Here is a 27,927-nt window from a genome sequence, read left to right as displayed (position 1 = left end):
GCCTTTGCTCTTCCACCTCTGCCCTTTTCATTTCCCGGAACACCAGGCTCCCACCCGATGCTCAGCTTTCAACTTGAGCCTTGCTTCCCACAACTCTGCCACCTGGCTCCCTTTCCCCAGGCTCAGTCTTCCTCTCTGTTCCTCAAAAGCCATTCAGCAATGGCAGAGGACATGTAACCTGGACCTGGGACTTTGCCCAGCGAACCCCCCCTCCTCTGGAGCTCATGCCACTCAATTATAGCATTTTCTTTCACATCTTGTATCCTCAAATAAGACACTGCTGTCAGGGCTTCTAGATCCCCATAGAGTTCCTTCCCAGCCACCCCCTGCCTAAGCGCAGGTGCACCCCAGAGTGTGGTCCACATCCTCCTCCTCACCTTATTCTCAGTCTGTCCCAAGCCAGCCAGTTTACATGCATAGTTCTGCAATCGCCTTGTGACAAAGCCATTGGTCCCCAGTGTTCTCCAGAGCTTCAGGCCTGTATCTTTGCTGACTACCGGAAATCCTCCCCTGAACATTCTAAGGGCCTCAGTTTCAAAGTCTCCAAAGCCAAGCGCTCTCACTTCTCCAGGTCCTCTGGTGGCACTCTTGTCTCTTCTAATGACTCTGCGTAGCTCCTTCAACCATGGCCAGAGCAAGGTATTGTAGTAGTAATCGTAAAAACAGCAACCAGTGACAATTACATTTATTGAGCACTTACTCCAGGCCTGATGTCTTGCTGGGTTGGTACAGCCACCCTTCCAGGCATGTAGTGTCATCTCCATTTTGCAGCTGAAGTTTAGGGAGAATAAGTACGTTCCTCCAAGTTACACAGCTAATATGTAGACTCTAGTCCAGACTCTGAGAGCCTTCTCTATGCCAGGTGCTGGGCTCCTGTTACTCTCCCAGTACCTGCGAGGAGAGTGTGGGCCCTGCAAACCACTCCCCCACATGCATCCCCCTCAGATGACCTAAGCCAATCAACCAGGTATCTCCCTCTGCAGCATGTAGTTCAGGGATGGACTGTGGTTATGGGTTGAATTGTGTCTTCCTGCAAAAAGACATGTTGAAGCCCTAACACCCAGGACCCAGAAACGTGACCTTCACTGGAGATAGGGTCTTTGCAGAGGTTCATCAAGTTAAAATGAGGTAATTGGGGTATGCCGTAATCCCATATGACTGGTTGCTGAATAAAAAGGGGAAATGTGGACACAGGGCTTCACAGGGAGAGGGTCTTGTGAAGACAGGGGTCGGGGTGTTGGGGGAGGGCAAGGGGCAGGTATGCCACACACCCCAAGGAACCGCCGGAAGCCAGGAGAGATCCTTCTCTAGGGTTGCCTGAGGGATGGGGGCCCAACCAGCACTTTGATCCCATACTTCCAGTCTCTGGAGCTGTGGGGCAATGGACGTCTCTGGTTCTGAGTTGCAGAGTCTGCACACTTTGTTAGAGCAGCAATGGGAAACTGACACAGCCATCTCCTCCAGCCTGGGGGTGACACTCCAGAGGAGCGCAGCTCAGGGATTCTGAGAACAGAAGCTGCTCCCCTTGTCCTGTTGGTTGTAAAACAAAAAAAAAGAAAAGGAGCACGTTGCCACCAGTTGATGCTGCTGATCTCCTTTTGCAAATGTGAGGGGAGGCCATACATGGAAGGGGAAGGTCCAAGAGGTGGCCAGGCAGCAGGTAATGTCTCCTGACCACCTGCCAAAGAGCCTGCCCTAGCTCAAAGCTTCTGCCTCCTTTGACTTCAGGGATCCTTGCTGCTCAGTTTCAGCTGTGCTTGCAGCAAGCATCACACCCCCGTTTTTCAGAGGCTTAGAGGGGCAAAGTGTCCCACCCAAGAGCCCACAATTCATAGGTGGCAGAGATGGGACTGAACGAAGTCCACCCAACCTTGAATTCAGTGCTCCCGCCCACTATGGAGGTTATGACAGCGACATCCAGCATCCTAGGCTGCTTCTGGCAGTCGCGGATCTTCTTTATTTGTGTCTACCTCTTTACCATACCTCTTCCTATTTTAGTCCACTCCTAGCTCCTTCCAATAACTCTGATTTAATGTAAATATATAGTTCTCATTTTTAATCCTTGGCACCTTCCTTCAGACATCGACCACCGGCCTTCTGGGCCTGCTCACCTCTGGCCACTCAGGGTCCCCAGCGGCCCTGGGCAAGCCCTGACCCGTTCCCCACCCACAGGGTCTCACAGCAGGCTGTGCTGCTCTGTCCACCTATGCCAGGCTGGCTCCCTACCACGTGTACCCCTGGAAAGGCAGGAGAAACTTCCTCTGCACCGCTGCTGCCCTGGGCTCTACATGTCATGACTCTTGTGTTTGCTCCCACAGGAGGCTGTCATCACCTGAACAAAAGCACTTCGTGGGCTTCGAATCTTCTCGTTCTGGCTTGGATGGCAGACCACTGGGAAATTAAGGCAACATCTCATGGCTTTTCCATATGATGCTTTTCCCACTTATTCAACAAATATTTGAACACCTGCTACTGTGAGTAATGCACTGCATTGCTGAGAGCTATGAGATTAATTAATTAATTAACGAGAGTCCCTGTCCACACTGAGCTGACTGCACAGAGAAGAATAGAGACCAAATAATAATGATAATAATAATAATGAGAGAGAGATGTGAACACAGGGCTTATTTAAGGGAAAGGAAATGGTTCCATATGTTTGGTGCATGGAGCTATAAAAGATAAAACTGCAGACATGAGTAAAATCAAGCCCTGGATGTCTTATAAGTATGTTAACTGCTGAAGACGGATGGCCTAGTACTTATTATGTACATGTTTTAAGGGTTACTCATTCACGCTAACACACCCATGCATAGAGTTTTGTTTCACCATTGGAAGGGGAATTAGCAGCCCAAAAGATACTGGGTGGTGGTGAACCCAGGTAACGAGCAGGTGCTGGCTGAGAAGTCAGGGTTCTGCCTCCTTCCCCACTCTCGGCCTTTTTCTGAGAGTCTGCCTGCTCTGCTGTTGTTCCAGGGGTAAAGATAAAAATCTTATTCTGCAAAAGCTGTTTCGTATCAGTTTTGCTGGGCTCGGCCCTAGCCCTGCTGAGCTGCAGGGCACTGGGCTATAAGAGCTGTGCTGGAAGTGACTTCTTTGATGTTTTCAAAGGTCGGAGCACATCTCTCCCCTTTTGGAGTGTCACTCGGCTCTAGGCAGACGATGTTTCAGCTGTGGGGACAGCCAATTAGAGCCAATTATAACCTAACTAACCTCCCATGACACCAAAACTCCTTGTAGAATTTGCCAGCTTCTTGCAAAAATAGTGTGCATACAGGCCTAACTCCCGTGTGGAATGTGCCCCAACTCCAGTTATCACTGAAGGTTCAGTCATTTTCCACTGTGACTGCATATTACAATCACCTGGGCAGAGTATTCATTACTGACGCTGAGATTCCAGGCCCCGATAGTCCAATTTAATGTCTGAGATGTGGGTCCTGGCATCAGTGAAAAAACATCCCCAGGTTTGAAAAATAGTGATGCATCTGAATTCACCCAAAAACACAGCTGGGCTTCTCCGAAACCCAACGGTTTTCTCTCCTTTCCCATTACACACACGTTTTTCTGAATTAGTTGGCATCTGCATTTATTAACATTGGGTCCTTATTTCATATTTTGTGATTATTCATTCTAATTATATTAACTCTTTCAGGTATGTCCCTAATATATCTGTACTTTCATCTGATTTTATTTTTTTCTAACCGAATATATTTCAGGAATCTTGAACTACACAAGTGAAGAGAGTAAAATTTGTTGTAAACTTTTTTCCAAAATAGTTGTGAAAACTATTTTTATTCAGCGAACAGGAAACTGAATCCATAGCATCTAGAAATAAATGTGCATCTTTGACAACTATAGCCACATGCTTGATATAAGTGTGTATATTTTCCTGTATTTATCTATAAGCATATATCCATACACATAAGCATTTATCTCACACACACACACACACACACCCCTCCCGTAGCACAAAGTCTTGTAGCTAACCTCCAATAGGGAGTAATTCTTGAAGGAAAAAAGTGAATGAATATACACATGGATAGATGCACAGATGCTGAAAGTACAAGATAAGCAACTTATATTCATTCACTTAAATATGGATATATAGCTTATATGTAAATACAACCTTATTTCCAGTTGGCATCTGAAAATAACAGGACATCTGTTATAAATTCCAAATTTTTATTCAATCACTCTATGTAAATTACTGACATATTCATAGAGCAGGATATGACTTTTTATTTTTAAACGTTAGCATATTATATTGATACTTTTAATAAGGATTAAAACAAAACTTCATTACATTCTTATTATTAAGGGGTACGTTCAAGATAACCCTTAAAATAGAAGGGGATTTATTAGACCCCATGATGACAAATGAAAAGAAATAGTAATTTCCAGAATAAATCAGGTTTCAGATCACGAGACTAATGCCAAATAGCAGCAGACACAATTGAGTCCAACAATTTTCAAAGCTTTCGATTTGGTTTGTAGCAGCAGAACTCTTTCTTTTCATAAAATCTTGAGCAGAAAACCGGTATCCGCTCCCAGAGCAGCAGCCCTGTCTGAAGTGAGGCCTTCAAGCCCTCCGCATCAGCTGCCCTGGCTCCGGACAAGCACAGCTTGGGAACCATTGAGCTAGCCTGGAGACTCTCGGTTCTAGCTGCACATTTAAAAAAAAATTACCTGGGAGGCTTTTGAGAAGCCCCAGACCCCACCCTAGAGATTCTGACTTAGTTGGGCTGAGGTGGTGACTGTAACGCACAGCCAGAGTTGACAGCCACTGGCCCCGCACAGCTCCTGCAACCCGGGAGCAAAGCTGAAGCCCAGGGGGGGCAGGAAGGCGTGGAAAAAGCAACGCCACAGGTCGGGCTGGGGCTGTGCCAGGGCCAGAGCTCGTGCTCCTGAATTATTCTAGTCCAGCGATGACGCTGAGCGTGCAGCAGCCCCTGGGAAATGCTGCTCTCTGAGGGCACTGGTGGTGCAGGACCCCCAAAGGAGTCTGTTGTCACCACAGCAGGGCCAGAGGGGAGCTTACCGTGCTCTCCCAGACGCCGCCGTCCACCTCCCACGAGACACACAGTCACGAGCAGCGCCAATTATCATATAACGTTCTGAACAGGAAGGAAGGCTAAAGGAAGAATGGCCGGCAAGCCTGGCTTCTGCTAGGTTGCCTCTCAGAAGAACATAAACTCGTGATTGGTACGGCCAGTAATTTTAATAATAATGACAGCTAAGATTGATCGTTTCATTAAGTGTTTTATACATATCCTCTCATTTAGTCCTTGGAACACACCAACGAGAATCATAGCCCTTTGGATGAGGAAACTTGAAGTCTTAGTTCTTAAAGAAGGTTAGCGATTTGCCCAAGGTCATAGAGCTTTAATTGGCTGAGCTGAGAGTTCAACATGGGCCTGTCTGATTTGAGAGCCTGTGTTTTTAACCGCCAGAGTATAAAATACAAAATGTAAAACTACTCAATTGCCTTGATTTTAGGGGCCCTCAACTTGAACTCGAGGTCCTGGGAGGCCATCCTCATCTTTCCTTCATAAAACCTGGAGTCTCTTCCACATCCGGGAAGCCCATCCTCCAGCTAGAAACCCCTTCAGGCCTCCTTGAGGAAAGTATTGCTATAAATGAGCACATTAGCTCTTTTTGTGTTGTGTATTTATTTCTTTATTATTTGCTCTCGTTATCTAGAAATCTATATTTTAACCCTAATTGTCTCCCTGCGGTAATGATTAAGGCATGACTCTGAGATTTGCATTGCAAACACCATGAGGCCTTCAACAGGAGCAGATGAATTCCGAACTTGGCGTCTAACAGCATTTGTTGCTTCATTTTCGTGTCTTCCCGGCTTCAGTTTGGGCCAAAGTTGTTAATATTTTTTTCAGGTTCGGAAAGGATGGGAGGGGGTGGAATTCAGGATCATGATTTCAGCCTGCATTGACTCTACCCAGTAGATCAAAATTGAACTTTTACCACTGAAACGATATCTTTGAATAAAAAAACCTATGGATCAGTGCCTTATGTACATTTTACTAATGAATATTTATAGGACCACCCACAGGGTGTACAATCTCATACAAGCCACTCTATTTAGACAATGGTTATTTGGGAAAAACAAAAGGGGCCCTAGAAAAAGCTATGTGGTAAGTGGGATGCATTTTTATTCCTCCCAAGGGGAGGTGAGAAGCCTTCAATGGATAGCTGCACTTTTTCAGTTCTACTGTCTTAAAAGTTTTATTTATTTTAGAAATAGTTACAACCTAGCCAGGTAAATACATTGCGATAAATTCCATTTAACTTTTTCCCTCACTGGAATAGCCTCATAAAAGACAACAAAAACCTGCAGAAAATTCAATGAGGGAATAAGATTGTCAATACAGTGTGTGTGTATTTGAAAATAAAACGGCACAATCAGGTATAAAGAAGAGTCTTCATTCAAGTTAATAAAAATCAATCTAGAAGAAAGAAAACTGCATTTTGGTGTCTAAGTAATCTTATCTTTTAATAACAATAAAACTTTCCACTTTATAGGGCTTTTTCTTTGGAGTCTCTAGGAGTTTGTGAAGCAAGTGCTGGACTGGGGTTGATGGTACACCCAAAGCTAAGAGTCTGTCCCTGGCCTCCACCAGTAATGATGGCAAGACCTTATCCCTGAGGCACCTCTGCTACACGTACAGTTCCCCACCATTGCCATCCCTTAACTCACCAATCAGTAATGTTGACAAGCCACTGTTGTTCCAACTACGAAACCAAATATAATTAAGAGGAAATGGGAATTCTGTAAAAAAGCATCTACATTAGCTACTATTTTGTTGCAGATAATGAAATGCACTTAATAAATGGGAGCTATGCCACATGAACAGAGGACTCTAAACACCCAAATGAAGAATAATAAATCTGACCTCCAGAGCCAGATAAAACTATTTTCATTTTATTGAACTACCGTATTTTCATGTCTCTAAGAAGTCATTGATTGCAAGACATGCCATCAATTTAATAACTTTCCAGCGGGAAAGGAAAGAACAACCACATTGAATATACATATCAATTATAAGAAACATATTGATTTTAGAAATGTTAAAACATGGGGGGGGATATGTCTTACAAGTGAGGAAATACAGCAAATATAAATGTATACTAAGTTGAAAGAGGACTTTTATATTTATTATCTAATTTTTACCACAATTTCTTGGGCTGCTATGATTATTCCATTTTACAGATGAGAAAAAGCCCAACCTCTGAGATGTGGGTTAACTTGCTCAGGATCACACAGCTAATAAACAAATATCCTTAACTCTTTGCTTCTGAGTTCCGTGTTCTTCTCACCACTCCACACTACCTTTCTGTCTTAAAGTAATAGAACCCTTTTATCTAAAATGTTTTTCTGACCACTAATAAAGAAAGATACATTTTTACAAGACTGCTCCAATAAATTCTTCACAGCCGCTCTTGAAATTTCTTCATGCTTAGCTAAGATGGTCTTCACACCACCTATAAATCAAGTTCTCTACTCGTTGTTGGTAGTCAGGTTAATAGAGATGCGGCCGTCCCAAAGGATGCACCTCCAAGAAAAGATACGGATCACTGGCTGAAAGCTCATGTGGCCCCCGCGGCAGCTAGTTCACTGCTGTTCGCTTCCTCACTTATTCTGGACACAGCACACCTGCTTTTGCAGATTGAAATTTTGAATTGGCTACGTTAATTACCCTTGGTGTGTTGTGAATCTTCTTTTTGAATCTTCACTAATGAATGTGCAGTGCCCATAAAGCTTTCATTGACTGGTTATGCAATCAGCTGTCCCCACAGCGTCTTAGTGATGAGAGTGGGAACCTGCAAGTGGCTTTCTCCACTACCTAGATTGCTAGAAATCGATTCAGTGGTAGGAGTCTGGCTATACCTGGTTATGACCTGGAAGCCTCCTGGGAGGTCAGCAGATCTAGACTCAGACGAGCATTTGCCTAATACGGACATGCCTCATGGTGTACCATCCAGGGCCTGGGTATGGGGTGGCACTGGGGGACATCTGACATCCCCCATGGTGCATGTGGCCAGCACAGTGGTGGCAGAGTGTGTAAACAGAGGAAACAGAGCACATCCTCACCAACACAATCGGTGCCACAACAGGACGGAGGACAGACAAGCCTCAAGAGGGGAAAGGAGGCTTGCTCTTCCCTCTGGCCTGCAGTAAGGGCCCTCCAGGCTACTTCACCAACCACAAGTCCCACCTTAGACAAAGCCAGGTGCAGTCTGCAATCCTGCCCCCTTCTCACCCGCAGAGGCACTGTGCTGGAGGCTATGGAAGTACACAGGGAGTTTCTGTTTTTGTCCCAAGAAACATCAACAAGTAAGCAGAACTATTTGTTTTGGTTTATTAGTGAAAGACTCCCCAGAACTGCAAGTTTAGTGGTAATTATTTAAGAGTTTGAATTTTCCATTAGTATTCAGGGGCTGGCTTTGTGCTTCAAGCCTAATGCTCTTACTAAGTCACTTCTTACCATTTAAAGAGGGGGAAGCTATAACTGAGCTTGGGGTGTAGGAAAGGCAAAAAAAATGAGGACAAAGAGAGGAGCCCATGATAAATTTGGAATACAGCGGGGGTTCCAACAGTAACACCAAAGTAACTTTCTACGTAATAATCAGATCCTCTGAGACCAGTGGTCCCTTTGCATGGCCCCAAGAGAAGGCCACACAGAAAACAGAGACAGCTTTTTAAATGCAAGAGAAAACTTGTTTGACTTCCTCTTTTAACATAATTTGGGGAAAAAATACAAAACAAATTTAAAAATTGAGTTTGCTCATTAAAAAGCCACAGTGAGTTTGGGTGTGGTGGTTCATGCCTATAATCCCAACACAAGACAGATGGAGGCCAGGAGATTGAGATGAGCCTGCCAGCATGGTGAAACCTCCTCACCTCTACTAAAACTGTAAAAATTAGCTGGGTGTGGTGGTGCGTGCCTGTAATCCCAGCTACTCAGGAGGCTGAGACATGAGAATTGCTGAAACTGGGGAGGTAAGGTTGCAGTGAGCTGAGACCACACCACTGTACTCCAGCCTGGGGGACAAAGTGAGATGCTGTCCAAAAAAAAATAAAACCCACAATGAAATATATCACCTCATACTTGTCAGAATAGCTCTTATCAAAAAGATGAAAGATCAGCAGTGGCAAGTAGGTCAAGAAAAGAAAGCTGTGGCACACGGTTGGTGGGAATGTAAACTGGTACAGCCATCATGGAACACTGCACGGAGGGTCCTCAAAAAATTAAACATAGAACTACCATGGGATCCAGCAACACCACCGCTGGGTCTATACCCAAAGGAAATGAAATCAGTGTGCTGAAGGGATACCTGGCCTCCCATGCTCATTCCAGCACTGTTCACAACAGCCAAGAGAATATGGGAACAACCTAAGTGTCCATCGCCATATGAATGGATAAAGAAAATGTGGTATCTATGCACAATTGAATACCATTCGGTCATAAAAAGAAGGAAATCCTGTCGTTTGCAATAACGGGGGTGAATTTAGATGACATCATGCTAAGTGAAATAAGCCAGAGACAGAAAGACTATATTATCTCATTTACACGTAGAATCTTGTGGTGTTTTGTTTTGTTTTGTTTTTTGAGACGGAGTCTCGCTCTGTCACCCAGGCTGCAGTGCAGTGTCACAATCTCCACTCACTGCAACCTCTGCCTCCCGGGTTAAAGCGATTCTCCTGCCTCAGCCTCTTGAGTAGCTGGGATTACAGGTGCCCACCATCATGCCCTGCTAATTTTTTTTTTTTTTTGTATTTTTAGTAGAGACGGGGTTTCGCCATGTTGGCCAGGCTGGTTTTGAACTCCTGACCTCAGGTGATCCACCCGCTTCGGCCTCCCAAAGTGCTAGGATTGCAGGCATAAGCCACCATGCCCAGCCACACACAGAATCTTAAAAAGTCAAACTCATAGAAGAAGAGAGTAGAACGGTGGTTCCCAGCAGCTGCGGGCAAAGGGAAATGGGAAGATTTTGGTCAAAGGGTACAAACCTTCAGTCACGAGATAAACAGACGCTGGAAATCAGCAAGGCTGTGATGGAAGTGTTAATTGACTTGGTTGTGGCAATCACGACACCAGGTATTCATATATCAAATCATTATGTTATACACCTTGGATATATACAATCTTAATTTGTCAATTAAACATCTATTACATTAATTAATTGTTTTAAATGCCCTAACTATAAAGAAAATTCAAAACAGTTACTTTAAGAGAAATCCCCTTTCCCAAAAGCCATGTAAAACGGGGCAGACAGTTCCTCCATAGTGTGACCCTACGTCCCACCCAGAGACCAAGGACAGCACAGGAGGTTACCTTAGCAGCCCCCGCTCCTTAGGAGATGGATTTTACTTTTCTCTCTATTGTAAAAAGGGAACAGATGCCCCCTAGGCAATTTTACTGCAAAGGACCTCAGCAAATGGCAGCTGCTTCAGGCTTCTGCTGTCCCTTCCAGGCACTTCTGAAGCTAAGGGAATTTCCTTCCTTCCTTGGCCGCCCCTCCTGGAGTCTCCACCCACAGAGCTGAGCCTGCCTGGTCCGCTCCACCACAGAGCGTGAGGACAGATCTGATATACATAAATCAACATATTACTCATTTTCTAGCACTGCCTTTGACAGCTGTTACATGAGCACATTGTTAGAAACTGTCAAGCAATGATACACAGTGCCTTTTACAACATATGTTGACTTTTATCTAATGTAGCTCCATAATTAGCCCCAGGGAAAGTGAATCCAGGCATCCACCTGGCTGTGTGATCGCAGTTAACCTTTCCTTTCTTCTGAGGGAAGTTAGCGGGGTCGGGGGTGAAGATCCAGGCAGCGAGGCCCCCAGGACTCAGAGAAAGGCAGTAAGTGTGCAAGCTGTGCAGGGTATGGGAGAGAAACTGCTTACATCTCCCTACCCTCAGCCTGTGGTCAGAGATTGGGGGGTCCAGGGGTTCTGGTCAGGGTTTTCAAGTCCCTCAGGCCTGGATGAGCTCTGGGATCATTAATGGAAAAATAAATCTTCCTGGAACCTGGGCCATTCAACGTGAAAGAACCTGAGAGAAAAAGCTAAGTGTTGCTTCAACCATTATTCTTGTTGCTCCTCTGTTTCTCCTTCAGGAAATGACAAAACTTGCAAACCACTCATGGCAAGAAAAACACATTTCCACTGATCTTCAGGGTTTGGCAGGTCTTTTAGCCATGAAAATTGATACAATAAAATATGGACTTGCGGTAAGAAGGTCTGGATTCAAGTTCCTGATCCTTCACTTACCAACACAGTAACCATGGGAAACTTATAATTTGTCAGGGCCTTCCTGTCCTCAGCTTCAAATGGGAATAAGGGCAGCAGGTGCATTGCCAAAATCATTAAAGCCAGTGATGTGGGAATGGTTCTCCATGGCTCCCCCAGCACCCTGGGCAGTGCCTTTTTAATAAATGAATTCATACTTTCAGTATTCTAATGAAGACCAAATGAGGAGATGTAGAAACATTTTGAGGACAGAAACTCAGTGTCCAAGTATCAGTTATTTGATTTACGCTTCCATGTCTGGTTTTGGGAGCTAGGTCAGAGACAGAGCACTAGCTATCTTACAAGCAATAAACCAGAATAAATCTGAGGGAATTCAAAAGGCATGAATTGAACTAAAGGCAAAAGAGTTGTCTAAAAGTTTAACTATTTGAAGACAACTAGCATTCCCCATACAGACACACCCCAAGTCAAAAAACGGAAAAGGGAGGAATTCCCAAAGGGACGTCCTCCTGAAGGAAATGTACCTCTGTGCACATCCGTTCACCATGAGTCCCACCTCAGCCATCCATGAGCACCACCTGCCACATGCAATGCAATGTCAGAGAGACTGTGGGAACTCACAAACCGCAAAAAGCAAGGTACCTGCTCTGCAATTGTCTGACTTGGGCCCCAGGGATGCAATAAAGACCGGACACCATGCTTGACTTCAGGGAGTCCAGTGGGAGAGGGAGTCCAATGGGATGGCGGTGCAGCAGGGCTATGATACAGAGAAGCAGCCAGGAAAACGGCCACAGACAGAATCCCAAAGAACAGCCATTTAGGATATGGACAAAGAGGACTGTCCAAAGTAGGAAGAAAATTAAGAGAAAATGATGTCCTAGAAACCAACAGAGAAGTAAATTTCCAGAATGAGTCCTCATTTCCTAGGTTAAGATGCTGTGGAAAGTTCAATTAAAATAAGGACTGAAAACCACTCAGGAGATAACCAATCAGCAATGAACAAGTGATTTTATTGAGACACGTAAAAAATTAAGTAGTATTATCAAGACAGATCTGACCAGGTGTCAAAGGGCAAAAACTATAAATGCTATGAGAACTCATAAGATGGAGGGAAAGATCTCTGTAGGAGAGAGAGGTTAAGAGATGACTGATTCACAAGATATAAATTGAAGTGGGCCTTGAGAGATGAGTAGAATAGCGGGGGATGGGGAGGACAGCAGGGGACTAGAGCTCCCAAGTAGGGGTAAAGGTTGAGCATGGGGCTGTGTATACTTGGTGATTTCCAAGGGCCAGGGAAGAGGGTTTGGGGAAATGAGGCTGGGAAAGGAATCTGGGGTCAGACTGAGAAGGGACTTAGAGGCCAGAGTCCCAGTTTGTCCCATAAGATTTGGGTAGGGTCAGACATGTGCACTTGAAGCCTGGAGAAGACCCATGTAAGAGCAGTGTGCTGGCTAGACTGGAGGGGAGAGAAGCAGCTAGCTCAGAGGCCACAGAACAAGAGGAAGAGGCAGGGCTTAACCTGGAAAATATTAAAGGGTGAGGCTTTCACTCATATGAGCAATATTTTTGTCATAAAAGAAATAAGAGACCATTTGCCTATCATGGCAGGGAGCAAATCCCCTTCTCCCTTGAATCAGCATGCTAGGTTCCCTTAGAGTTTAAGACGATGGGCTCTGAAATCAGACTGAGCTGGTTCAAAGATCAAATCGGTGACATCCCTACCACACGCCCTTGTTAGGTTGCCTAACTCCTTGGAACTTCAATTTCCTCATGTATGAAATGGAGAAATCAATAGAATCTACTCAGAGTGTTTTAAGTATATTAAAAGAGGTAATGCATGTAAATGGCTAACAAAGGATAAGCACTCAATAAGTGTTATCTATGATACTATTTTATTACTGAAGAATATTGCTCAATCAGGTTGGAGAAATATCTGCAAAGCATATGAAATAAACACCTCGAGAAATGCAAGTCATCGATAAACATGAAAAATTGCTTACCTTCAGATATTCAAAAATTTACATGATCTAGTAGCTGACAGTTAAACAGTCTGAGAAAACCAAGTGTGGCTGGCAAAATTCTGAGAAGGTCTCTAAGATTCCCACCCCATGATGTACAGGTCCTGTGTAATCCCCTCCGCTTGACTGTGGGCAGAGCCTGTGAATAGGATAGCAGTCCTGTGATTAGATTAACAATCCATCAACTTTTAGTTAGTCAAAAAGGAGTTTATGCGGAGTGCACCTGACCTAATCAAAGGGGCCTTTAGAAGGTGGCAAAACGTCGAGAGGCATGCTCCTCTTGGCCTTGCTGATGCAGTGTCCATGCATCTTACAGCTGCAAGGAATTGAATTCTGCCGACAGCCAGGGGAAGGAGAATCCTGAGACTCAGATGAGACTCCAGCCCAGGCTGATAACTTGAGTGTAGCCTGGGGAGACCCTGAAGAAAGAACGCCTTTAAATTGTGCCCAGACTGTGGCCCAGGCAAGCAGTAAGGTGATACATCTAAGTTGTTTAAAGCCATAAAGCTTGTGGCAATTTGCTATACAGCAAAAGAAAACTAATATACCTGTGGCTGGCAAAAATGTAGAGAATCAGAAAATTAAATCCGCTGTTTGGGGGGATGTATTTGAATTCAATTTGGAAAGCAGGTTGACATACTCTATAACATTGGAGATACATACACACCATACCCACCCACTGCCATGCTCTCGCACGTGGCCTGGCTAAACCACTGCCTGTGTAAATAGGTGCACGTGTACCAGAATGTGCATGGATTTGCAGCTTAAATAGTCAAATGCTAAAAACAACCTAAATTAAATGACCATCATGATAAGAATAAATAAATTGTGGTCTATTCAGAAAATGGAATATTAGCAATGAAAATGAGCAACCTACAGTTAAAATATAACATGACAGATCTCAAAAATATAATGCTGAGAAGCAAGATGCAAAAGAGGGCACACATTCCATTTCCATAAAGTTTGTAAACAGGCATAGTAAGACTACCCCCCCTTAGAGATGCATACACAGATATGAAAAAGAGGTATTTTTTTAGAGGCAAGGAAGTAATTTTCACGAACTTCAGGATAGTGATTATCTCTCTCTGTGAGGAGGAAGAGATTGTGTTTGGAAAGAGAAAAATGAGAGACCTTCCGAGGTGCTGACAATGTTTGTTTCATGATTACTTTTTACACATGTGTTCACTTCATAATTTAAAAAAATATACACATACACTCTATGCATGCCTCTGTGTGGAGGACAGATCTCAGGACTAACAGGTGGGATGCCGAAGACCTCTGAATGACTTATCTTATACTCTACCAGGGAAATGTGCCTGAGAAAGTCCAGGGAACACAGATCTGGGGGCTCCTCTGACATGTGGAAGCCTCCAGTAGGAGTCAAGCTTCCCAAGAGCCTGCACCGGGCTTGGAGCCGATGGCTCAATGCACCTTCCCCCGCCCCCTCCCACGCCAGAGGAGCCATCAGCTTCATGACACCTGTGCTGGCGTGGCAGCTGCGGGAGGGAGGAGGGAGCTGTCAGGAGCAGTCACTGGCATCAGACTAATAATAAGATTCATTTCTCCGAGACTCCCAGGACACAACCCAGGGAGACTGAAGAATGCTAATGCTGCCTGCAAGGGCTCTGGGGGCTGGTTACTTATTTTTATTTTTTAAGGTCAATTGTTTCAGGTCGGTATGCTTATTAGAGGGGGAATCAGTGGAAAAAGAGCATGTGCCTCTATTCTAAGCCTAAAAGGAAAAGCCAGACAAAAAGAACAAAAAGAAGACATTCATTCATTAATCATGTCTCAATCCTCTTTCTTAGAGGGTACCTGAGTGGCCAGGGACAGAATCAAGACCCGTAGTTGTTAGTTGTCGTGGAGCTTGGAGCTGAAGAATCAGAGACATAAGACAGAGATGCAAAACTTGGGGACTGCTGCTGCTCTTTCTTTCCTCCAGTACTTGAAGGTTATTCCTCTACGCCTTCATCCTCAGCACTGTATCAATTTCCTACGGTTGTGTCACAAAAAGTGCCATACTTAGCAACTTAAAGCAATATAGATTTATTATCACTAAGTTTTAGTAGGTCAGAAGTCTGGGCATGGCGTGGCTGGGTTCTCCACTCAGGACCTGACCGGGATGAAATTCAGGCATTGCCTCAGGTATGGTTCCCATCTGCGGCTGAGCAGAATCTGCTTCTGAGCTCCTGTGATTGTGGCAGAATTGAGTTTTCTGCAGTTGTATGACTGTGGTCCTCATTTCCTTAGTAGCTGTCACGTGGGGGTCACCCTCAGGGCCTAGAGGCCACCCACATCCCTTATCACGTGGTCCCCTGCATCTTCAGAGTTAGCAACAGAGAAATACTTGGGCATCCAATTCCTTAATGCTTCAAATCTCTGATTTCTTTTTGTGTGTGTGAGCAAAGAAAATTCTCTCATTTTATAGGGCTCAAGTGGTTAGGTCCAGCCCACCTGAATAATCTCCCTATCTTAAAGTTAACTGATTCAATACCTTAAATATATCTGCAAATCCCTTGCACAGAAGTACCTAGATTAATGTTTTAAATAATGGGGAAAACATGGTTATGCCAACGGCTGGGAATCTTGGCAGATGGTCTTAGAATTCCGCATACCACAATCATCAGTTGTTAGTATTGCTATTCTGAACACAGCATTCATGGGATGTAAACAAAACAATGTGCCCAAAGGGAGGAGGAATGTCAAAAGATGGCCCAGACAATTGGGAGATTTATTCATTATTTGAGTTGGACCACACCTGGGGTTGGGAATAATAGCTTTCATTCATTCACTCATTCAACAAGCATGCTAGATGCTGTGGGAGGCTACACAGATAAGTAAAATAGACCCTTCCATGACATTTACAGTGTAAAAAGATAACAAAACTATAATATTCATCCATTTAGCAAATACGTATTGTGTGCCTACTATGCGGCAGGTGCTAGATACTGAGGATATAGTGAATGACTCTAACATTACAAGGTACAGTGCTGCAAGTTACAGCCTGAAAGAGTGAAAGTCTCATGGAAATTCAGAGTGAAAAAAGGGCTTCTCCAGGCAAGGGAATGTGCAAAGGCAACCACCTTACAGAAGAGGAGATGACGGGCTGTGCGGTATTTTAAGAGGAACTGAGGGTACGAGGGGAATGGCTTGCTGGTTAGAGAAACTGACGTGAACAGAATCCCAAGATGAGAAAGAGCAGCGAGAAAGTGGAAAACAAAGCCCACTTTCGATAGATCAAACGTGCCAGGAAACAGTGTCATGCAAGATAAGAATATAAAGAAAGTTTGGGCCGGATTTTGAAGGATCTTGAAGGACAATGAAAAGCCTTTCTTCGGATCAGACGCTCTCAAAGCTTCACTCTCAGGAGGTCAATTCAGTAACACGATCCATTTGCTCCTTCAATATCTACCAGAAACCCATCCTGTCAAACCCAGGCACAGTTTAAGCTGCTGGGGATACAAGCTGAAATCTCTAACCTCAGGATATTTTTACTCTAGGGGAAGAGACAACAATAAACAAAAAAATTAATAAAAAAGATAATTTCAGACAGTGATGTGTCATAAAGGAAACAATATCAAGCAAGATAGAGTGACAGAAATTAGGGGAGAATGGTTTGAAGTTGAAGGGTCAGAGGAGGCTTCTCTGGGCAAGCCATATTAGAGTGAAGACCTGTACTCTAGGAGGAGGCAAGCCATGCAGAGACCTGGGGGAGCCTTCCAGGCAAGGGCATAGGAAGGGATCCTGACACGGACATGGAGTGGCGGGTGAGCAAAGGCAAGGCTTCAGTGCGGTAGAGTGGTGTGAGCAAGAGGACCGTGGAGGGAGTGATGCCAGAGAAGGTGGCAGGGCCAGATCTCTTAGGACTTCGAGGGCCAGGGAGAGTAGTTTGGATTTTATTGTAAATGCACTGAGAAGTTCCTGGAGATTTCTAAGTAAGGCAGAGCGCTGAAATTACTGATCAGTCAGGCTAAGATGAATCCTAGGGAGCAGGAGCAGGCCGACTGCTGCTGTCCAGCCTCTGAGAGGCAAAGTGCCCAGAAGCCAGGGGCGCTGGCCAGTTTGGGGATATCTTTAAAGAAAGCTGAAAGGTTTTGCTGATAGATTGAAAGAGGGGTAAGAGAAGGGGAAAACTGAAAAGAGGAGAAGGGGGCAGGGGGACCTGGTAGGACCTATTGCTAACAGGATGGGAGAGCAGAAATGAGAGGCTAGGCCATGTCTGGCATCAAGGAGAGGGGGTGACAGGTGAGGAAGGTTGCACACAGATCAGGACTAGATCAGGCAGACGAGGTCAGAGAAGGAAGCTAAGGTGACTCTGATTCTTCCAGCCTGGACCACTGGGGGACTAGTGGTGCCCACTAACAGAAACAAGGAATTCAAGAAGAGCAGCACAGAAGGAGGGCAATGAAACAGTTGTGGACACACGGCCTTGCAGGGGACAGGCTCTCTGCACATAGAAAGGAGGGGCTACTGGTGGGACTTAATGAGCTCCATGAAGCTGACTAGGCCAGAACTGGCTGCCTGCAAGGTGGACTCCAAGGTCTAGTGCCATTCATTCACCAGCAAGGCTGCCAGCCGGTGCTGACCATAACCCGCCTCACTGGAATGACAAGGGGCCATGTTACCCCACAGTCTGTCACCCCATCCCCTACTACCCCCACACAACGACTAATCGATACAAGAGTGGAAAAGCTTGGCTCTGTTGCCTGAAGGTGGGACAACGCTGGCTGCGCTCAGAGACCCCCATTAGGTCACGATGAGGCTGGACTCCAGCTTTTGCCTAGCAGCTAAGCGCCAGGCTCTCCCCTTGCCCTGTCTTGTGCTGACGATCATAATCCCAAAAGACACAATCCAAAATGCCATAGTCTCAAATGTTGAAATCCCAAAACAGCAACAACCCCAAATCTAAAATCCCAAAAATCACAATCCCAAAAGATTAAAATCCCAAATGTTGAAATCCTGAAAGCCGAATTCTGAGGAAAGAGTGGCGCATTTTCAGTTCTTTGCAGAATGGTTTCACCATGTTAGGTGGCGCTATTGCCTTGCTACTGTCTTACTCGGAAATTAAGAAAGGTTTAAGGAGGTGTGTGTGGGTGCCAGGTTGTCCAGGGGTGGACGTGTGGGCTGGATGTTAGGTGTCACTTTGACCAGATGAAGGAATCCCTAGAGACCTGGTAAAGCCCTCCTTTGGGTGCATCTTGAGGTGTTTCCAGAGGAGATTGGAGTGTGAGTCTAGGTGGACTGGGGGGATCCTCTGCCGTCAGTGCTGGCAGGTACCATCCAGTCAGCTGGGGTCCCAGAGAGAACAACCACAGAAGGTGAACTGCTCTCTCACTCTCTGGGAGCTGGAACAGACTTTTCTTCCGCTGCCTTGGATGTCAGAACTCCAAATGCACTGCTTTCTGGACTCCAGAACTTATGACACCAGTGGCCCCCCAGGGTCCTAGAGCTTTCGGCCTTGAACTGAGTTACGCCATCAGCTGCCCTGGCTCTGAGGCCTTCAGATTTGGACTGAGCCAACCTAGAGTCTCCAGCCCGCAGATGATGACCTGTCACGGACCTTCTCAGCCACCATAATCATGTGAGCCAATTCCCCTAATAAGTCCACTCTCCTTTCTCCCCCTCTCTCTCTCTCAATTTGTCTCTCTGTCTCTTTCTCTCTCTCATCTATCTATCTGTCTACACATACACACATATCCTATTGGATCTGTCTCTGGAGAACGCTGGCTAACACAGATTTGGTATTGGGAAAGCCGAATATCATTCCTTCCTACTATATTCCCTATCTTGCTTCCTTCATTATCTTATAGGTTTTACCCCCTCAGTAAATACCTTGCATAAAAATCACCATTTCAGGCTCTTCTACAGAGCTAGACCAAAACCTATTTTTACTCATAATAATAAATAGAACAACAGCTAACAACTATAATAATAATAGAGTAATAGCTAATGAAAAATAATAAATAGAATAATAGCTAACAACTACTGAGCACTTAATGCAGGCCAGGCACTGATAACCCCTTTCTTGCATTATCTCATTTAATCCTCACGATAACCCTGTGGGATAAGAACACTATTATTGCTAGTTGTATTCATTTCCTGGGGCTGCTCTGACAAATAACCACAAACTGTGTAGCTTAAAACAACAGAAGCCTATTCTCTCACATCTCTGGAGGCCAGAAGTTCGAAATCAAGGTGTTGGCAGTGTTACCCTTTCTCCAGAGGCTCTAAGGGAGACCTGTGCTTCATCTCTCCCGGCCTCCGGTGGCTGTCAGCGTTCCTTGACGTGGGTGTACATCATTCCAGTCTCTGCTCCACAGTCACAGTGCCACCTCCTCTTGTGTGTGCCTTCCTCATAAAGATACACGTTACTGCATATAAGGTCCACCTAGATAATACATGGCAATCTTCTCCTCTCAAGATCCTTAATCACATTCTTTTGCCAAATAAAGCAAGATTCACAGATTCAGAAGATCAGGAAGAGGATGTATCTTTTTGAAGGCTATTTGTCCCACTACACCCATTTGTAGATGATGGGAGGAGAAAGGCAAAAGTAAAAGAATAATAAACAGGAATCACAAAATAAGACAGAAGAAATACATTAGTAAAAACAATAAATTTAAATGGAAAGTGCAACCCAGAATGGAATAAAAAACACTAACAAAATATAGCTAAATGTGGTTTACGGGAGACACACAGAAATTGAAGGGAAACTGAAGGGAACAAGATTGAAAAGGATATACCAGGCAAATACTACTTCAAAGAAAATTGGAGCTGCTATAATACGGATAAACAAAAGTGACCTTAAGGCAAAGGCATTAGTAGGAATGAGTTGGAAGTATTCGTCATGATCGGTTAGGTTGGGCATCCGTCTCCGAGTGGGGAGGCTCTGCTCTACGGTATGTTGACCCTTGGACCCGACCTGATAGATTCGTCTCTGTCTAAAACAAATACTGTCTCACAGAAGAAGAAAGACGAAGATATTATGAACCAATTTCTGGTTCTTAAATCTTTTGTTTGAAAGCAATGCTTCTCACTTCTACTCAGATGTCACTCCCCAAACCAAGTCACACAACTAACACTTATGTCAAGGAGAAGGGAAATACAATCGTCCCTTAGCACAGGGAATAAATATTTTAACAATGATACAGTCTACCATAATGGGCCACTGAATAGTGATCAGCAAAACAATTCACCAAGATGTTATAACAATTCTGTTGTTTTATGCAAACAATAATTTAGCCCCAAAATATTTTTTAAACAAAATTTCACATAGGAAATGACAATTTTACAATTATACTTGGAGATTTTAGGATGTTTGTTTCCAAAATGAGTAAATAAAGTAAATTAAATTAATAAAGATATTAAGTATAAACACACAAAGAAATATTATTCAGTCTTGAAGGAAATCCTACAATTTGTGACAACATGGATGAGGAAATTATGCTACGTAAACTAAGCCAGTCATAGAGGGACACATACTGCATGATTTTATTTATATGAGATATTGGAAAATAGTCAGACATAGAAGCAGAGAACAAAACGGTGTTGCCAGGGGCTGGAGGGAGGTGGAAATGAAAAGGTGTTACTCAATAGTTATAAAGTTTTGGTTATCGAAAGGAATATTAAATATGCAAGATAAGTAAGTTCTAGAAATCTGTACAGCATAGCACTTAAAATTAACAATACGGTATTGCACACTTAAAAATTTGTTTAAAAAGTAGATGTTTTCGCTTTTTGGCTTTTTTATTTACCTGTTTTTAGCTTTTAAAACAAGACGCACCCAAAGGAGGGCTTTACCAGGTCTCTAGGGATTTCTTCATCTGGTCAAACTGACACCTAACAGCCAGTCCACAATGTTAACTGCTCTGACTCCTGCAACCCCCACACATGCACCCAAAGGAACACAAGGAAATTTGGGGAAGTAACTGATATATTACGACCTTGATTCAGTGATGCTATCATGCATGTATGCATAATAAGTTCAAAGTCATCAAACTGCATAGATTAAACATGTGCAGGAGGTTTTTGCATATCAACTCTGCCTAAATAAGGCTGTTTTTTCAAAAGACATTACAGAAGATTCAAACAACAAAGTAAGCAAGTTTGAGCCAATAGACACAAATATAGAGTATTGTGCCAACAAAGAACATACATGAAACTTCCATAAAAATAGAACTTGAACTAGCACAAAGAACGTTTCTGAAAATTTTAAAGTATAAATATCTTATAAACCAAATTTTTACCAAATTGTAATTAAACGAAAACTAGCAATAAAGAGATAAACCAAGACAGTCTAAAGATACATATGTTAGAAATTTCAGTCCATTCTTTTTTTTTTTTTTTTTGAGACAGAGTCTTGCTCCTTCACCCAGGCTGGAGTGCAGTGGCACAATCTCCGCTCACTGCAAGCTCCACCTCCCAGGTTCATGCCATTCTCCTGCCTCAGCCTCCCGAGTAGCTGGGACTATAGGCACCTGCCACCATGCCTGGCTGATTTTTTTATTTTTAGTAGAGATGGGGTTTCACCATGTTAGCCAGGATGGTCTCGATCTCCTGACCTCATGATCCGCCCCCCTTGGCCTCCCAAAGTGCTGGGATTACAAGCGTGAGCCACCACACCTGGCCAATTTCAGTCCATTGTTTAATAACCCTTTGAATATAGTAAGCCACTGTTAATAAGACATTAAGAATTGAACACTAAAAACACAATATATTAAATCTTGTAAGACACAGCTAAAGTTGTATTCAGAGGTAAATGTATAGCTTTAAAATGCATCTACTAGAAAATGAAGATTGAAAAAAATACCTAAGTATCAAGAAGATGATTAAAAAAACAAGGTAATACTCAAAGAAAAATTTTAAAAAGAATAGAATTAAACCTGAGAAAAAAATTAATGAATAGAAAAGAATCAGAACCAATAAGAAAGTTCAAAGCTTACAGAATGAAGGAAAGTTTGCAGCCTTTGAATTTGTAAATTGATCATAAAAAGCAGGCAACAATAAAAGAGCCAATTACTTCAAAAAAAAAAAAAAGAAAGTTCAGCAAGTTTGTCACAGATACAATCTATTTATAAAAATCAATTGGGTTTCTGTATACCAGCAAGGATATTTTAAAAATATTTAATAATTCTTAAAGATAATGAAAGAGTACAAAAATGTTAATGGTGCAGAGGAATAATAACAAAAGATACATATTACATTTCTGCTTAAAATAATAAAATTTTACTGAAACATATTAAAGAAAACACAAATGAAAGGGGTATGTCATTTTCACAGGTGGGAAGATAATATTATGAAATTGTCAATTCTCAACTTAATCTTTAAAGTTTTTGTAAATTGATTCATCTATAAATATAATTTATAATACAATCAAAAGCAAACATGGATCTTCAAGAATTATGAGTTAATTCTACAGTACAGAGAGAAAATCAAAATAACAAAAATTGACTACAATTTTTGAAGAAGTACAAAGTGAAAGTAATTATTAAATCAAATATTAAGACATTCATGAAGCAATAGTCAAGATAGTGTGGCATTGCTGCAGAACAGGTAAAACAAAACGGAGCGCTGACAGATAGAACCTAAAATATAATGAAAATTGGTATACGACAGAGAGATGATATAAGGCACTCAGTAAAGTATGGGAAAATTAATAAATGGTGCTGTGACAACTAGGTGCTCCCATGGATAAAAAACAAATTATATTCCTCACCCCATACTAAAGTATATTCCATATGGATTTTAAAGCTAAATGCAAAAGCAAATCTTTAAAATCCTTCAGACAAAAATTCAAGACACTGGATTACCTCAGGGTAAGGAAGGAAGGATTGCATCAGACACAAAAAACACAAGCCATAAAGAGGCCTTCACATTAAAATGGAAACCCTATGAACACCAAAAGTTATCGTACGCAAATTGAAAAGAAGAACACATACAAGAAAAAGGCATATGCAAGACATATAATTAACAAAATATTTATATCCAGAATATATTAAAATCCCAACTCAAGAAGCAAAAGGAAACAAAAAACATGGAAAAATTGGCAACTGGAATCAAGAGGCAATTCATAAGAAAAAAAGCAAAAATGGGAAATGTGTGAGAATATGGCCAACTCCACTATTAATCATAGAAATGCAATTTGCAACAGTGATCTACTATTTCACATCCATCTTTGGCAAAGATTAAAAAGCCTGATGATACCAAATGTTGGTGAGAATATGGAGCAATTGGAATGTGCAGCTAGGCAAAATTAGAACCACCACTTTGGAAAGGAATTTGGCCAAATCTAGCTATGTTGAAGATGTGCACAGCCTTAAGATCTAGCACCTGCAGTTGTAAGTGCTTTCCCTAGGGAAGCCCCATGTGTGTGTCCTGGGAGGCATGCATGAGAAGATTTTCTGTAACACTTTCTATAATTGAAAAACTCAGAAAACAATCCGAAAGATCATCCACAGAAGAATGGATAAATTGTGATATATTCGTGCAACAGAATACTCTACAGCAGTAAAAATGAAAAGGCTAAACCGGCCGGGCACGGTGGCTCACGTCTGTAATCCCAGCACTTTGGGAGGCCGAGGTGGGCAGATCACATGAGGTCAGGAGTTCGAGACCAACCTGGCCAACATGGTGAAACCCCATCTCTGCTAAAAATACAAAAAAAATTAGCTGGGCCTGGTGGTGTGTGCCTGTAATCCCAGCCACTCAGGAGGCTGAGGCAGGAAAATCGCTCGAACCCGGGAGATGGAGGTTGCAGTGAGCCGAGATCGCACCATTGCATTCCAGCCTGAGCAACAGAGTGAGACTCCATCTCAAAAAAAAAAAAAAAAGAAAGAAAACGTTAAACCTACAGTTAATAACATGGACAAATCTAAAATATATAATGTTGAGTGAAAAAAAAGTTATGGAATTTTTACCGAATAAAACCAATTATATAAAGTTGAATGGCAAGAAAAAACAATACTTTATAATGTCAATGGGCATGTTAAACACGGAAAATTATATTTAATAAGAAACAAATTTTGAGCAGTGGTACCTCTGAGAAAGCGAAAGAGGAGAATGTGATTGAGGAGAAGTACTTGGAACTTCAATGAAATATGGGGAAAGGGAAAATGTTAAGATTTGGTAAATCTAGTTGAGGAGAATACAGATGTTCACTCTATTATTCTCTTTATTTGTCTGTACATCTGCAGCATTCCACAATTCTCTTAAAATTAAAAAATATAAATAGGTAAAGACAAAAAGTGGAAGCTTTGTCCCGAGCTTGCTGCTACAGGGAGAAGTGGTAAAATTCTCATTCTCTAAAGGTCGCAGTTGACACGTGAGGAGAAAGAGAATAAGGTCCTTCACTCCTATGAAAAGAAATATAACTGGACCCTGTAAGAACTGGAAAGTGGTCTCCTCTCTCCCTTCCTCCAGTTGGTCTCGAATGTCTACTTTCTATAAATTGATCACCTTATTTCATCTCTCCATCATGGGTCTTATATTCTCACGGGCCCTCAAAGCACCCTAGCCCCTGGTCTATTTGGCTTTTCAACTTAAGATCCTACACTGACCACATCTCCGTGTCTCCGCTCACATTTCTGAGAGTATCTGATTATCTCCTGCTAAGTCCATGGGTTTGCTGGCCTTGGGTCAGATGCCTACTTCTAATTCAACTTGCTTTGACTAAGAGAAAATATAATAAAAAAGGATCCCTTTTAGGGGGTTTGTGGGCAGGACAGGATTTCAAGAAAGGTTTGGATAAAACACATACTTCCCCACCCCATCCATCAACCTAGTTTAAGTGGGCAGGAATTAGAACAGAAGCCTACACAGAAATAAGGAATGTGCGTGAGGCTGAATCAGTCTCCTGTGGTCTTTCCCACACTACTTCTTGAGTGACCATCTGAAGAGTTGAAGAAAAGATAATCGCTCACATCGGATTCTTGTCATGGACAACAAACTCAACGAACACATGAGAGCCAGGTGGAAAAGTAGCCTCATACAGAGGATGGGGGTGGGGACAGCTATAGAGCTTGTGAGGAGACTGCTGACGTGCACGATGAAAGAAGCCAAATGTGACCCTGAAGCTGGCCTTGGGGGCAGCTGGCCCCCATCAGAACTCACCTTCTCCACCCGCAATCACTTAGAGGCTCCTCTTCGGGAGCTCTTCTCTCAATAAACGGCAGCATGATTCATCCACTAGCCAGAACCCCAGGCATCATCCCTCTCCCTTTCCTCTCGTCCACCCTACAGCAACATCCTGCAGCCTCTACCCCCTGAGGGCTTCTCCATTTTCGCCGCATCTTTCCATTTGTCACTGCCGCCTCCCACCTGTTTCAACCTGCATTTCCCTCTCACCTGGTCTTCTGAAAGAGCTATTCCCAGCTCAGGTAGAGGAATCCTTAAACACCACCAACCCAATTTGTGTTCACCCATCATCACTGCATCTCCACAGGGGTCAGCCAGTGGGAGGAGCACTGGCCAGAGACTGGCCAGGAAAGCCGCAGTGATCCTTGAATTAGCGTTGGGGAGAGACGGCCATTAAAAAAAAAAAAAAACCATGAAAAAGAGTTTTATTGTAAGCTGGATAAGTGCTCTGAAGGAAAAGCTCTGTGTACTTCAAGATTGCTTAATCAGGGAAACACAATTTCAATGGAAGCAGTCAGAAAAGACCTCTCTGAAGAGTGACTTTTGACCTGATGGAGGCATGGTTTCCTCCTTAAAGCTTTTCATCACTTCCCCTTTCTGAAGATAAAGATAATCCAGGGCAAAGCCAGATGTAATTGGCTTCTGCTTCCCTTCCTGTCTAAATCCATCTTCACTTTCTCCCTAGCTTTTCCCTCTCCAGCCACCCTGCTCTCTGCTCCCTGAAGATGTCACTGAGAAAACACCTTCTTGTCCCATTTCCCCCAGCCAATCCTCACAGGTATGAATTAATGAATTAATGTCACTTGCTCTAAGAAGCCATCCCGGAGTACCCTTAGGAGGCGCCGCCTGTGTGTGGTGTCATGTATATTGATCCTTCCTTATACCAAATGCTCTTGTAACCACCTCCTCAAAACCTGTTAAAACTCTCAACTCCATATTTGTAGAGGAATGTCAGTCTTTTTTCTCAGTATAGCCCCAGGGCCTGGCTTACTAAAGATACTTAACAAGTAACTGCTACGTAATCAAAGAAATAAATGAATGACTTCACTGACGTGGCTTTGTAAAGACCCAGAACCTCAGAATGAGAAAGGACCTCAGAAGTCATGTGCTCTTCCTCCCACCAAGTCAGACATGGCAGATATCAGTCTCTCCAAGCCTTGCACCTGTCTCCCTCGCTCAGCCGCGAGCTCTTCACAGGCAGGGACAGCAGCTGATTCATCTTGGTATCTTACTCCTCCACAGAATTATGAACCAGAGAGCTCCAAAAGGATCATGATCTCCACCCACAGCCTAGAAAGTATGTGGGACGAAGCCAGCAAGTGACTTCCTAAAGGGATTTCAGCAGAGCCAACTGTGAATAGACCCATCCAGGCTCCTCCTGCTGAATTTCTTCATCTGCTCGTTTCATGGACACTCACTCCAAACTCGTAGCCACCCTGCCCCACCTGTCATCCCATAGCACCCAAGATTCCCGCTTTACAGCATTCCATTTTCTTCCAAGAATTCACCTCCCGGCATCACACTGTGCCCCTGCTGCTGGCCAAATGCCTAGAGACGCCCTGGCTTCTCCCCGGCACTGTGATCTGTTATACGGAATTAACAAGGAGCCAAAGACTAGCACACGTGCACTCGCGCGCACACACTCACCTCAGGGAGCTCCAGAAACGGCGTTTTCTTCGTTTCCCCGTCTTTGGGGCGGCCTCCAGCTTTAAGTCCTCCACTTTTGGCAGCAGCCTTTCCCTTTGGGAGAAAGACAAGCAACTTTAGAGTGATATGGAAATCACCCCCTAACATTTGCAAGCCTTGCAGGACTTGGAGCTGGTCCCAAAGCAAATTCAATCAGCCCTTTCTTCCCCCACACTTGCTGCCTCCAGCTGAACCCCATCTCATACAGTGAAGCCCAGTGAATGGGTGCACCTGATAGGTCCCAAGAGGCCCCGGCCCCACAGCAAGAAAAAGAGTGAGAAAGCCACCGCGAGAAAGGAGGAGTGGGGAGGGAAGGAAATGGGGCCAGGCCTGGGACAGCTGCCATACTGAGCCTGCTTTTGACAAAAGCCTCTTCCTGCACTGAGAAGGACCTTCAGCTAAAACATGAATTTACACGGCAAGGAAGTGATCCTGCTGGCCTGTGGGCCCAGTTCCTGAGCTTTTAAAGACTGAAAATGTTCAGCTTCTCAGTGTTTGACTCAGAAAGCCCTAAATCCCTCTGCCTTCTCAGATTAATAAAGGATATTTGCAACTGGATACGGTGATACTGGCACTTCTCCCATCTCTTATCCATAAAAACCTAATTGTAAAGCATTCCCTGAATTCGATCCTCTGATGAGACAATGAAATTTCAAAGGATCCATAAAGACAGGCAGAAGGAAGCCTTCAGTACACAGTCCTATGTGCTCTGAACATATAACAGTACATGGGTAATTGTGTCTTCCCGAGCAGTAGGAGAATGGGCGGGGTGCTGGGAGTAGGAGAGTCAGAAGGACAGGAGACTGACCTAATGAAC

At 43.6% G+C, this 27,927-nt stretch overlaps 1 long non-coding RNA gene across 1 annotated transcript; it reads right to left on the bottom strand.

The window, feature by feature from the left end:
• Positions 1-668: 668 nt before the first annotated feature.
• On the bottom strand, positions 669-27,369 carry LOC100602160. Its single transcript, XR_001113273.1, has 3 exons — positions 27,342-27,369; positions 27,072-27,164; positions 669-1,530 (listed from the first exon to the last, which is right to left on the bottom strand). It is a non-coding gene; the product is annotated as an uncharacterized LOC100602160 (long non-coding RNA).
• Positions 27,370-27,927: the final 558 nt, after the last annotated feature.

This window comes from Nomascus leucogenys, chromosome 15 (genome assembly GCF_006542625.1).
Source record: "Nomascus leucogenys isolate Asia chromosome 15, Asia_NLE_v1, whole genome shotgun sequence".
Lineage (NCBI taxonomy): Eukaryota > Metazoa > Chordata > Mammalia > Primates > Hylobatidae > Nomascus > Nomascus leucogenys.
Note: the sequence above shows the minus strand (reverse complement) of the source record. Positions and strands in the feature narration are given on the sequence as shown.